A 13,090-nucleotide genomic window follows, 5' to 3' on the forward strand; every position below is an offset into this window, starting at 1 on the left:
ACGAACAAGTAACAAGCAATTCACATGTTAAAGCATAGACCATAAAACTAGCAAACTTCATTATTAGTCATCAAACAATTGCAATTCTTCTTATTTTCAGGAAGCAAACTCCACACACTCAACTATCATATAGTATTCTACAATTGCTAACACTCACGCAATACTTGTGGTTATGAAGTCTTAATCGAACACTGAGAAAGATAGGGGCTTATAGTGTTGCCTCCCAACGTATTCACCTTTGGGTGATGTCAACAGTAATTGTTCATGCTAACTTACATTCAATTGGATATATATATCAGGATCACCCCAACACAAAGTGCTTGCCAAAGGATAAAATGAAAAAGGGAAAGGTGAAGATCACCTTGACTCTTGCATAAAGTAAAAGACATAAAGTAAAAGATAGGCCCTTCGCAGAGGGAAGCAGGGATTTGCAGAGGTGCCAGAGCTCAATTTTTAAATAGAGATAAATAATTTTGAGAGGTATGATCTCATTGTCAACATAACAACCAAGAGTTCCCAATATCTTCCATACTACATACATTATAGGCGGTTCCCAAATAGAATGGTAAAAAAATTTCCTCCCCCTCCACCAACAATCATCAATCCATGGCTTGCCCGAAACAACGGGTGCCTCCAACTAACATCAAACCTGGGGGAGTTCTGTTTGCAATTAATTTTGATTCGATTTGATCTTTTGATCATGGGACTGGGCATCCCAGTTACCAGCCATTTTTCTCATGAATGATGAGGGGAGTCCACTCAACTTGAGAATAACCCACCTAGCATGGAAGATACTGACAGCCCCCAGTCGCTACATGAACGATTCGGGCATACAAAACAGGTTAATGTTTGAAGGTTTAGAGTTTGGCACATGCAAATTTACTTGGAACGGCAGGTAAATACCGCATATAGGTAGGTATGGTGGACTCTCATGGCAAAAACTGGGTTTAAGGATATTTGGAAGCACAAGTAGTATCTCTACTTGGTGCAAGGAATTTTGGCTAGCATGAGGGGGAAAGGCAAGCTCAACATGTTTGAATGATCCATGACAATATACTTTAACTGAGATGTGAGAAAACATAACCCATTACGTTGTCTTCCTTGTCCAACATCGACTCTTTAGCATGTCATACTTAATGAGTGCTCACAATTATAAAAGATGTCTAGGATAGTATATTTATATGTGAAATCTCTCTTCCTTAAATATTCTTTCATGAATTGTTCAAATGACCAATACAATGCTTGCTAACCTTCAATAAATTTACAACCTCTACTTCTTAGATGTGAAGTCATTACTCCCCATGGGATAAACAAATGAAACATATATAAATTCAGATTTATGACATTCAACTCATTCAACCATTTACTCATAAGATATAAGTGAAGAACACAAGTAAATGAAAAACTACTCCAAAATGATATAAGTGAAGATCAATGAGTAGCTAAATAATTATGTAACTATGTGAAGACTCTCTCTCATTAAAGAATTTCAGATCTTGGTATTGTATTCAAACAGCAAGCAAAAAAAATGACATTGCAAGAATAGCACAACTCATGTGAAGAAGCAAAAACTTAGGCTCAACCGATACTAACCGATAGTTGTTGAAGAAGAAAGGTGGGATGCCTACCGGGGCATCCCCAAGATTAGATGCTTAAGACTTATTTAAATATTATCTTGGGGTGCCTTGGGAGTCCCCAAGCTTGAACTTTTGTGTCTCCTTAATTCCTCTCATATCATGGTTTCTCTTCTTTTTATCAAAAGCTTCATCCACAACAAACTCAACAAGAACTCGTGAGATAGGTTAGTATAAACCAATGCAAAACCTTGTCATTTTATACTGTAACAAATCACTAAAATTATTATTCAACATTGCATACTAAATGTCTCTGCAAATTTAATACTCCTATCCTCAAATATAATCATTAAACAAGCAAACATATGCAAACAATGCAAACATAACAGCAATCCGCCAAAACAGTACAGCCTGTAAAGAATTCAAGAGTATCAATACTTACCTAACTCCAAAAATTATGAGAAAAATACTATGCTGTATAAGATTTATCAGAGCTCAATATGCAAAAATATTCAATATTATACCATTCTCTGACTTTTCTAGGGAATGTTTGCAACAGCGGTAATCTTTCTGTTTTCAAACAGCAACATGTATACTAGCAAAATAAGCATGGTAAAGGCTATCGTTGACATTTTTATTGAAAATAAAGATGCAAAACATTATTATAAATAGCAGCAAGCAAATACTAACAAAATAAAATGACGCTCCAAGCAAAACACATATCATGTGGTGAATAAAAATATAGCTCCAAGTAACGTTACCGATGGACGAAAGACGAAAGACGAAAGAGGGGATGCCATCCGGGGCATCCCCAAGCTTAGGCTCTTGGTTGTCCTTGAATACTACCTTGGGGTGCCTTGTGAATCCCCGAGCTTAGGCTCTTGCCACTCCTTATTCCGTAGTCCATCGAAACTTCACCCAAAACTTGAAAACTTCAACCACACAAAACTCAAAACAAAACTCGTAAGCTCCGTTAGTATAAGAAAATAAAACCACCACTTAGGTACTGTAATGAACTCATTCTAAATTCATATTGTTGTAATATATACTGTATTATAACTTCTCTATGGTTCATACCCTCCGATACTACTCATAGATTCATCAAAATAAGCAAACAACACATAGAAAACAGAATCTGTGAAAAACAGAACAGTCTATAGTAATCTGTATCAGACGTACACTTATGGAACTCAAAAAATTCTGAAATAAATTGGTGGACCTGAGGAATTTATTTATTAATCATCTCCAAAAATAATCAACCTAAAATAACTCTCCAGTAAAAAATGACAGTTAATCTCGTGAGCGCTAAAGTTTCTGTTTTTTACAGCAAGATCACATAAACTTCACCCAAGTCTTCCCAAAGGTTGTACTTGGCACAAACACTAATTAAAACATGAAACCACATCTAACCAGAGGCTAGATGAATTATTTATTACTAAACAGGAACAAAAATCTAGAAACAAAAATAAAATTGGGTTGCCTCCCAACAAGTGTTATCGTTTAACGCCCCTAGCTAGGCATGATGATTTCAATAATGCTTCACATAAAGGATAAGAATTGAGACATAAGGAGAGCATCATGAAGAATATTACTAGCCCATTTAAGTCTAACCCACTTCCTATGCATAGGGATTTTGTGAGCAAACAACTTATGGGAACAATAATCAACTAGCATAGGAAGGTAAAACAAGCATAGCTTCAAAAAATTTAACACATAGAGAGGAAACTTGATATTATTGCAATTCCTACAAGCATATGTTCCTCCATCATAATAATTTTCAGTAGCATCATAAATGAATTCAACAATATAACCAGCACCTAAAGCATTCTTTTCATGATCTACAAGCATAGAAAATTTACTACTCTCCACATAAGCAAATTTCTTCTCATGAATAGTAGTGGGAGCAAACTCAACAAAATAATTATCATGTGAGGCATAATCCAATTGAAAACTAAAATCATGATGACAAGTTTCATGGTTATCATTATTCCTAATAGCATACAAGTCATCACAATAATCATCATAGATAGCAACTTTGTTCTCATAATCAATTGGAACCTCTTCCGAAATAGTGGAATCATCACTAAATAAAGTTGACACTCTTCCAAATCCACTTTCATATATATATATCACAATAAGATTCAACATCCTCCAAAATAGTGGGATCATTACTTCCTAAAGTTGACACTCTTCCAAACCCACTTTCATCAATATAATCATCATAAATAGGAGGCATGCTTTCATCATAATAAATATTCTCATCAAAACTTGGGGGACAAAACATATCATCTTCATCAAACATAGCTTCCCCAAGCTTGTGGCTTTGCATATCATTAGAATCATGGATATTCAAAAAATTCATACTAACAACATTGCAATCATGCTCATCATTCACATATTTAGTGTCAAACATTCTATAGATTTCTTCTTCTAGCACTTGAGCACAATTTTCCTTTTCATCATACTCACGAAAGATATTAAAAAGACGAAGCATATGAGACAAACTTAACTCCATTTTTTTGTAGTTTTATTTTATAAACTAAACTAGTGATAAAATAAGAAACAAAAAGATTCGATTGCAAGATCTAAAGATATACCTTCAAGCACTCACCTCCCCGGCAACGGCGCCAGAAAAGAGCTTGATGTCTACTACACAACCTTCTTCTTGTAGACGTTGTTGGGCCTGCAAGTGCACAGGTTTGTAGGACAGTAGCAAATTTCCCTCAAGTGGATGACCTCAGGTTTATCAATATGTGGGGGGCGTAGGATGAATATGGTCTCTCTCAAACAACCCGGCAACCAAACAACAAAGAGTCTCTTGTGTCCCCAACACACCCAATACAATGGTAAATTGTATAGGTGCACTAGTTTGGCGAAGAGATGGTGATACAAGTGCAATATGGATGGTACATAAAGGTATTTGTAATCTGAAATTATAAAAACAGCAAGGTAACAAGTGGTAAAAGTGAGAGTAAACAGTATTGCAAAGATAGGAAACAAGGCCTAAGGTTCATACTTTCACTAGCGCAAGTTCTCTCAACAATAATAACATAGATAGATCATATAACAATCCCTCAGCATGCAACAAAGAGTCACTCCAAAGCCACTAATAGCGGAGAACAAACGAAGAGATTATGGTAGGGTACGAAACCACCTCAAAGTTATCCTTTCTGTTCTATCTATTCAAGAGTTCATAGTAAAATAACATGAAGCTATTCTTTCCGCTCAATCTATCATAGAGTTCATACTAGAATAACACCTTAAGACACAAATCAACCAAAACCCTAATGTCACCTAGATACTTCATTGTCACCTCAAGTATCCGTGGGCATGATTATATGATATGCATCATGCAATCTCATATTCATCTATTCAACCAACACAAAGTACTTCAAAGAGTGCCCCAAAGTTTCTACCGGAGAGTCAAGACGAAAACGTGTGCCAACCCCTATGCATAGGTTCATGGGCGGAACCCGCACGTTGGTCACCAAAACATACATCAAGTGGCACATGATATCCCATTGTCACCACAGATAAACACGGAAAGACATACATCAAGTGTTCTCAAATCATTAAAGACTCAATCCGATAAGATAACTTCAAAGGGAAAACGCAATCCATTACAAGAGAGTAGAGGGGGAGAAACATCATAAGATCCAACTATAATAGCAAAGCTCGTGATACATCAAGATCATGCCATAGAGAGAACACGAGAGAGAGAGAGAGATCAAACACATAGCTGCTGGTACATACCCTCAGCCTCGAGGGTGAACTACTCCCTCCTCGTCATGGAGAGCGCCGGGATGATGAAGATGGCCACCGGTGATGGTTCCCCCTCCGGCAAGGTGCCGGAACAGGCTCCCGAGAGGTTTTTGGTGGCTGCAGAGGCTTGCAGCGGCGGAACTCCCGATCTATCTTTTGTTTTGATGTTTTTAGGGTACATAGGCTTATATAGGCGAAAGAAGTCGGTCGGGGGAGCCTTGAGGGGCCCACGAGAGGGTAGGGCACGCCCAGGGGGGTGGGCGCGCCCCCCTATCTCGTGGCCTCCTCAAGGATCTTCTGACGTGAACTCCAAGTCTCCCGGATCATATTCTTCCTAAAAATGACGCTCCCGAAGGTTTCATTCCGTTTGGACTCTACTTGATATTCCTTTTTTTCAAAATACTGAAACAGGCAATAAAACAACAATATGGGTTGGGTCTCCGGTTAATAGGTTAGTCCCAAAAGTAATATAAAAGTGTATAATAATGCCCATAATCATTCAAAACAGATAATAGAATAGCATGAATGCTTTGTAAATTATAGATACGTTGGAGACGTATCAGTGGGCAGCCAACAAGCAGAGTGCGGGGGCGCCTTGGTGGGCAAGATGCCCAATGTCACCTGGCCCGAAGGCTCCTTTGTGGAGACCATGAAGGGGTGGCAATCGGGGTGGTTCTACATCATCGAGCCGCGTGGTGCCAACTAGGCGGCGAACCCCGAATTTCGATCCGGCGTCCCCATGCGGCTCACTTCCTGGAAAGAGAAGGGCTTAGCCTGGGGCTCAGCGGAAGAGCTGACCGGACTTCAGACCTGCGTCCGGAATATGATAAGCAAGAAAATCAAGTTCGTCAACGTAGTCCAGGTTATGCTCCTCTGCTGGATCCTTCCGTGTCAGAGACGGGTTTGCAATCTGTGGGAGTTCGACTTGGTCGAACACTAGACGCTGGAAGAACTCTTCGGCATGACGCACGAAGACATCTGGAAGGTGCTCTTCAAGGCCACCGAGGTACCACCGCACATAACCGAAGATCACGGACTCAGCGCAAAGTGCCCAGCCAATCCGGTAAGTTTTCGTAGTTTGCAAGATATGCCCTTTACCAGCACATCCGCGGGAGGTATCTAAACCTCCATGCCGATTTTACAGGCCTGGGTAGCGATAGCGGAGTAGATTCACTGTCCAGCTCCGCTACCTGAAGATCCAGAATGGCCTCTTCTGACGAAGATGCTGTTTCCGGCGCCCTATGAGGTGCCGGAGAAGAAGGCCAAGAAGAAGACCACGGGGACCAGAGAAGGTCTCTGGCGCAAGGTTGCGTCGGACGTGATGTCCGACGACACCGAGACGTCCTCTTCCTCCAAAGACGAGGAGGAGGAGGAGGAAATCCCTCCCCCCCCCCACCGGGGGGAGAAAGAAGAGGAAGGCCGCCCCACCTTGGGAGGCCGAGGTGTCCAAGAAGGGGAAAACCTTCCTTCCAGACCATTCCACCACAGCCACCTACTGCGGCAAGGAGTGGGAGCCCAGGGACAAGCCCCTAGCTAAGTCGTAAGTATCCGGACGCAATAGCATTTCTGGTATGTTTATTTTATTGCTTCTTATCATGCCAGACATGCACTTGTAGTCCGGCCAAATCCAGCATCGATGTATCCTCCTCGTCGGAGGGGTCTCTGGGCCCGTCGGTGATGAACAGCGATTCACTCCCAACAGCCTCCTCCCCCAGGCCTGTGACTGACACCGAGGTGTTGTCTCAAAGGATACCGGGACAAGGTGAGACAGTTCCGGAGATGCCCCCAGGCGAAATCCCGGTCACCGGGCACATGGGGGGAAGACCCCCATGGACTCCAATAATGGGGGCCGCAGCAAGTTTGGCCCCCAGCCGAATACGGCTCCGGAAACCCAAGTGGTTCCAAATTCAGGCAGGCAACCTCTCTCTAGAGGGGGGGCGCCGCCTGTACCGATGACCTCTGTCCATCCAGAGGTATCGGACAACTTGCTGGAAGCGCTTCACGGCGCTTCCATTGATGAATAACACCATACTCTTATGAGTACGGTGATTGAGAAGGTCCGTTCCGCCAAAAGCGGATTGACAAAAGGCTGCGCTAGCCTCCTAACAGGCTTTGAGGTAAGTAATAAAATTTTAAGAGAATATCACAGTATAGACAGTAGCCCCTGATGCTCTGTTTGGTGTTCAGAAAGAAAAGCCGAACAGAGGATCAAATAACGTTCGCATGAGTCTAACAGAAGATGTCGATGTGAATAAGCAGGCGTAGCTGCTGGCTGCTGCTGCTCGTACTGCGGAGGTCTCCAGACTGAAGCGGGACCTGGAGTGGACCGAGGGAGAGCTCGGCCTCGTGAAGAGGCAGCTCGAGTAAAGTCAAGGTATGCAATACCCCGTCTGTATATTTATAAAGGAAAAATGGTTTCTGCTGATAGAAGCGTCATGAATTTTTGGTAGGGGCCACGACCGAAGTGGCAGCCCACAAGAAGGCGTTGGCCGAGGCCGAAGACAAAGAAGCCAAGGAGCGCATCGAGCGCGAGAAGCAAGAGGCCCGGGTCAACGAGGTCCAACAAGAGCTCCAGGATTTCGTCCGGAAATACGAGTCCTTGGAGCGTGACTCTAAGACTCAAGAGTCCGAGCTTGCTAAGGCCCTCCAGAGCATGCAAGATGCCAAAGCCAAAGCCCAAAAGGCCCTCCAGGAGATTCAAGCGGCCAAGAAGATTGCAGCGGGTAAGACATTCATTATGCAAAGCAAACATGTGAATGAGACTTTCCTTTTACTTACTTGATGGAGCTCTCCAAGAGCGTTCCCAGATCTACCCTGCAGCATATCTGATGCCACAGAGTTCTACCGAGCCGAAGAAGGGAGCTCGACGGGGAAGTTGTTCTGGTCTCAATACCTTGGGACAGAACATCCAATGCCCTTGAGCGACCAGCTGAAGCAACTAGTCGAGCTACGCAAGGCAGCCGAACTGGCCATGAAGGACCTCATAGTCCGGTTGTGGCCTGCCGAGCCTATCCCCAGCAGCTACTTCGGCCTCTTGAACCATCTTGTGAATGCATGCCCTCGGCTTGAAGTCATAAAGTGGTCAGTTTGCATTGAAGGTGCGCGAATGGCCTTCGCCCACGCAAAAGTACACTGGGCGAAGATGGATACAGAAAAGCTGATAACCGAGGGGCCGCCAAAGGGAAAGGAGCACCGTCGGCCCAAAAAGTATTATGACAGTGTCCTGAAGGGCTCCCGCCTTGTGGCGGAGCAATGTGCTAAGGATGTAATCTTTGAGTGAATGCACTCATTTTATCCTGTAATATGAAACAAGTTCATTTGCGCAATATAACGCTTGTTGATTTAAAACTTTACCTCCTATGCGGCCGCTTACAAAATCTGAGAGTTAGCCAGTCGTCGGCTTCTGCCCCCATGTAACTAGTACAGGGGTGTTCGGGATAAATCTAAACACTCTTTATCCAAAAAAATTGTCCTTCAAGGAGGTGTTTAGCACAGCGAACAAGGCAATAGGACTATACAGCTTTATCACTCTCACTTAGCCATAGAAGTTCTATAATTTTAAATTTTGGCGTAGCCCCTGGTATTCGGAAGGCCGAACTTGGGGCGCTATACACGCCTAAATCGGACAAGGACCAATTCCTCGCCTGAAGTGGAAAAAATATTTAAGGATTTGAAACCTCTCGAACAGCGACCAGCTCTCGCCGCATCATGACAGTCAGTTTTCGGCTTTCTCTAATGAGGTGCTCGTCTGGAAGAACCAGGACACAATCGCAGTAGTTCTCCCTTTACTACCCTAGCCAATATAGCAGAACATAGGGTAGCAAGCACAGGAGCCGGGCAACCCAACTATTGATCCAAGACATGATTCGGAGCTGATGCATATAATGCTATAAGTTCGGGGTGCCGCACTGTCGAAAGTGTTCGGACTTTCTTGCCGTGTTATGGGGTACACTGAAGCCCCTGGCAAACTGAACGTATAGCGATCGTTATCAGATACCACCTGGAGATTCCCTTATACGTCAAAGCTCCTTGCCTCCTTGGTGTTTCTGTCCCATGATGGGTCCGATAATCAGGTTATTGGAAGAGCCTTAAGAAGATAGGGACCTGAAAGAAAGAAAAGGGTTAAGGTATACGGATCCTGGGGCGGTTGAGCCGCATTGTGGACCGCATTCTAGTTGTGCCTCCGTCTATGCCCATGGTATTTTAAGTGCGTCATTATGTACGCGCGGCACAAATTTCACCGCATGACTGGGACTAGTACGGAGGCCGAATTGGTAGGCGAGCTCTAGACGGGCCGGATGATCCTGTTGCAGAGTACTTCGGACTCGCTTGACGGTGTCCGAGGGCTTTATTGCTGAATTGGAGGTCTGCCTAAGGAGGTTGCTCTGTACTTCTGCTGCGAGGGCCGCAGTGTGCTCCTCCGTACGGAGTGAGCGCTCTGTGTTTCCATTGACTGTTATAACCCCGCGAGGTCCGGGCATCTTGAGCTTGAGGTAGGCATAGTGCGGCACCGCATTGAATCTAGCGAATGCGGTTCGTCCGAGCAGTGCATGATAGCCACTGCGGAAGGGGACGATATCGAAGATTAACTCCTCACTTCGGAAGTTGTCTGGGGATCCGAAGACCACTTCCAATGTGATTGAGCCCGTACAACAGGCCTCTACACCTAGTATTACACCTTTGAAGGTGGTTTTGGTGGGTTTGATCCTTGAGGGATCGATACCCATTTTGTGCACTATATCCTGATAGAGCTGGTTCAAGTTGCTGCCACCGTCCATGAGGACTCATGTGAGGTGGAATCCATCAATGATAGGGTCAAGGACCAGTGCGGCCGAACCGCCATGACGGATACTGGTCGGATGGTCCCTGCGATCAAAGGTGATTGGACAGGAAGACCATGGCACTACAAAAAAATACACTTCAGTGATGATACGTGTTTGTCACAGTAGGTCGCGGTTTTTGTCATGCATGTACATCCATGATGATTTAATGACAGAATCAAGATAGCCATACTTGTGCTATCGTAGAAGTGTTCCATGACATCACCAAAATTATCATCATGGAAGTGTCCACTTCCATGAAGATAAATCGCGCGTCATAGAAGTGCTTTCGTCAAGGGTGACCGACATGTGGCATCCACCGTAACGGAATGCTGTTAAGCTATCGGGTCCGGTTTTGGATCCGATAACCCGTTAACAGCACCGAACAATGGGGATTTTCCACGTGTAAAATCATCATTGGCTGGAGGAAACGCGTGTCGGCTCACCGTTGGGACAGATGTCATCCACTCATTGGACCGAAGGCGCCTATGATACGGCGACATATGGCACGGCCCAACAGAGGCCCATTCCTGTGAAAAGGCCGGCCCATTTGACTTGGTCAAAAGGTGGCGGGCCGGCCCACGGAAAGCCTGTTAACATCATGTTGGCATATAGCCCATTTACAGCCCGCTAACCCAGGGCCCGTTACGACCTCTCCGAATTAGGCCCAGTAGCGTCATCTGGGCCGTCCAATATGATTCCAGCCCGTTTTAACTTCTGGCCCATGTGTGGCGCATGACTTCTTTCGGCCTATATGAGGCCCTTTGTAACTCTTGGCCCCATGGTGAAACTGGCCCGTAATGAACAGTGTATCGCTTTATACCCATTAATGGCCCGTTATTCCATTGGGCCGTTTCCATCCCAAGTTATCTTTCGGCCTTCTCAGGGCCCATTGATTCTTGGGCTCATTTGCAGCATTTGGTTACATACGGCCCGTTACTGTCATTTTCTGCTTGTGGGCCAAATTCAGTCCATCGTTACAGTCGGCTCGTTTGTGAACCGTTAATACGTTGGGTCATTTTCATGTCAAAAAAACCCATTGGGCTGTTTTCATAGAGTTATCAAATACGGCCTATTAACGGCCCGTTATGGCCCATGGATCGTACGGCCCGGAGAAGGCCCATGGATCGTACAGCCTGTAGAAGGCCCATGGGTCTTACGGTGTCACACCCTGATTTTCATGCCACTACACTTAAGCTAACAATCATGATAAAATGTGGTTTGACAAAAACTTTTGAGTGTTTTGGACCTTGCCTTGATTGGTCTTTGTCTGCTGTTTGCAAGTGCTCTAAAAATAAAATAAATCCTCCAACTCTTATACTCCTTCTCCTTGATCCAAAAACCTTGCCCAATGATCATGCCATGTGTATAGGACATAAAAATAATTTCTTTCAAAAATAATTTGGCCAAATAGTATTTTTCAAAAATTAGTTTTGCAAAAACCCCTAAATTGAGATTTGCACTGCAAGTACTTAATTAAGGGCAGTAAAAATATTTCAAAAATATATATTTGACTCCTATTAGATATAGGGCACCCATAAACCCCAAAAGTATAATTTTAAAACTTATTTTCTTATTTTATTTAAAGGCTTTTTCTGAAGGCCAGAAATGGTCTTTAATAGGTTTAAATTATTTTAAAGCTTCAAAAATATTTGAGAAAAATCAGAGAAACTCAGTGGACATATATTTTCCATATATAAGAGTTTCAACACATGGTCATGTTCAAAATATTGGTCAAAACCCTCAAAAACCCTTCCTGGATATTTCAAGCTTTTGAAATATTTACAAAGGAAATATTCTCTAAAAATTCCAGGAAAATTATATCATGTCACATATGACATGTTTGATGATCTTGACAAGTATCATGTCATGGAGAATAGTATAACCCCATGAAATCCCCTCAAAACCATTTCTGTCCATTTTGAAGTTTGAGCAACTCTACATTGCCAAACATGTCAAAATGTTCTCAAACCTTGTGAACATTCTCAAATGGTCTAATCATTCATCTAGACCAAATGGCACAAGTTGAAGAAAATGTTATATTGATCAAAGTGCCCCAAAACCCTTCCTGTCCAGAACCAAATTTGAACAACTCTACATTACCAACTTTCTCTCCTTGATTCCAACTTTTGTGAGCATGATCAAATGACCAAATGAGGCCACCACACCAAGTGGTGCATCAAGGAGAAGTGATTTGATCAACTAGATCTACACAAGTTCATTTCTGCCAATTTCTAGGGTTTACAAAAGTTGCATTGGAAACTTTGCCCAAATGAGCTCAAAATGGGTGGAAGGCCCTAATTATATGTGCCATTGCACCCTGTGGAGCCTCATGACAAATGGGAATCATCTTATTGCACAAACCAACATCAAACACCTTCTAGCAGAATCTCAACATCCATGTTTTAACCCCTTCCACTAATCTCCAAGAGTTCTCCTTTTTACCACAGCCCCTCCTAATCCCCCTCTACCTCTGGTGTGCTTCCCTTCCCGAGAGGCAATGATGAAGGGGGGTAGGGATCCATTTTTCTTCTCTGGACAGCCACTTTTTCCTCCCTTTCTCATCTCTCTCACTCCTGGCAAGCCCCAGGGCATCCAATGCCTTTCCCACATTGTTTACTCCCCTGTGCAGCCATTAGACACAAGTGGGCGCGTGAGGACGCGAGGAAAAGCTGCGGGTGCCGGCCATTTGCACGCTCTGGAGCACGTCAGCGTGCTCCCGACCGTTGACGCCGCGTCCCCCGACCACCTCGAGCCTCCCCCTCGCGCCAGTCGATGTGCCTCGACGTCCGCAACACGCCACCGCGCTGGCCCCCTCCTTTCCCCCTCTGTCTTGCCCATGTCGCGCGTGCCCAGAGCTGCCCGAGCCCGCCAATGCGTATGCAAGCTCGTGGCTCCACCCGGAGCTCACCCCGCTCCCTCTCTCTCTTCCTG

This window comes from Triticum aestivum, chromosome 1B (genome assembly GCF_018294505.1).
Source record: "Triticum aestivum cultivar Chinese Spring chromosome 1B, IWGSC CS RefSeq v2.1, whole genome shotgun sequence".
NCBI lineage: Eukaryota > Viridiplantae > Streptophyta > Magnoliopsida > Poales > Poaceae > Triticum > Triticum aestivum.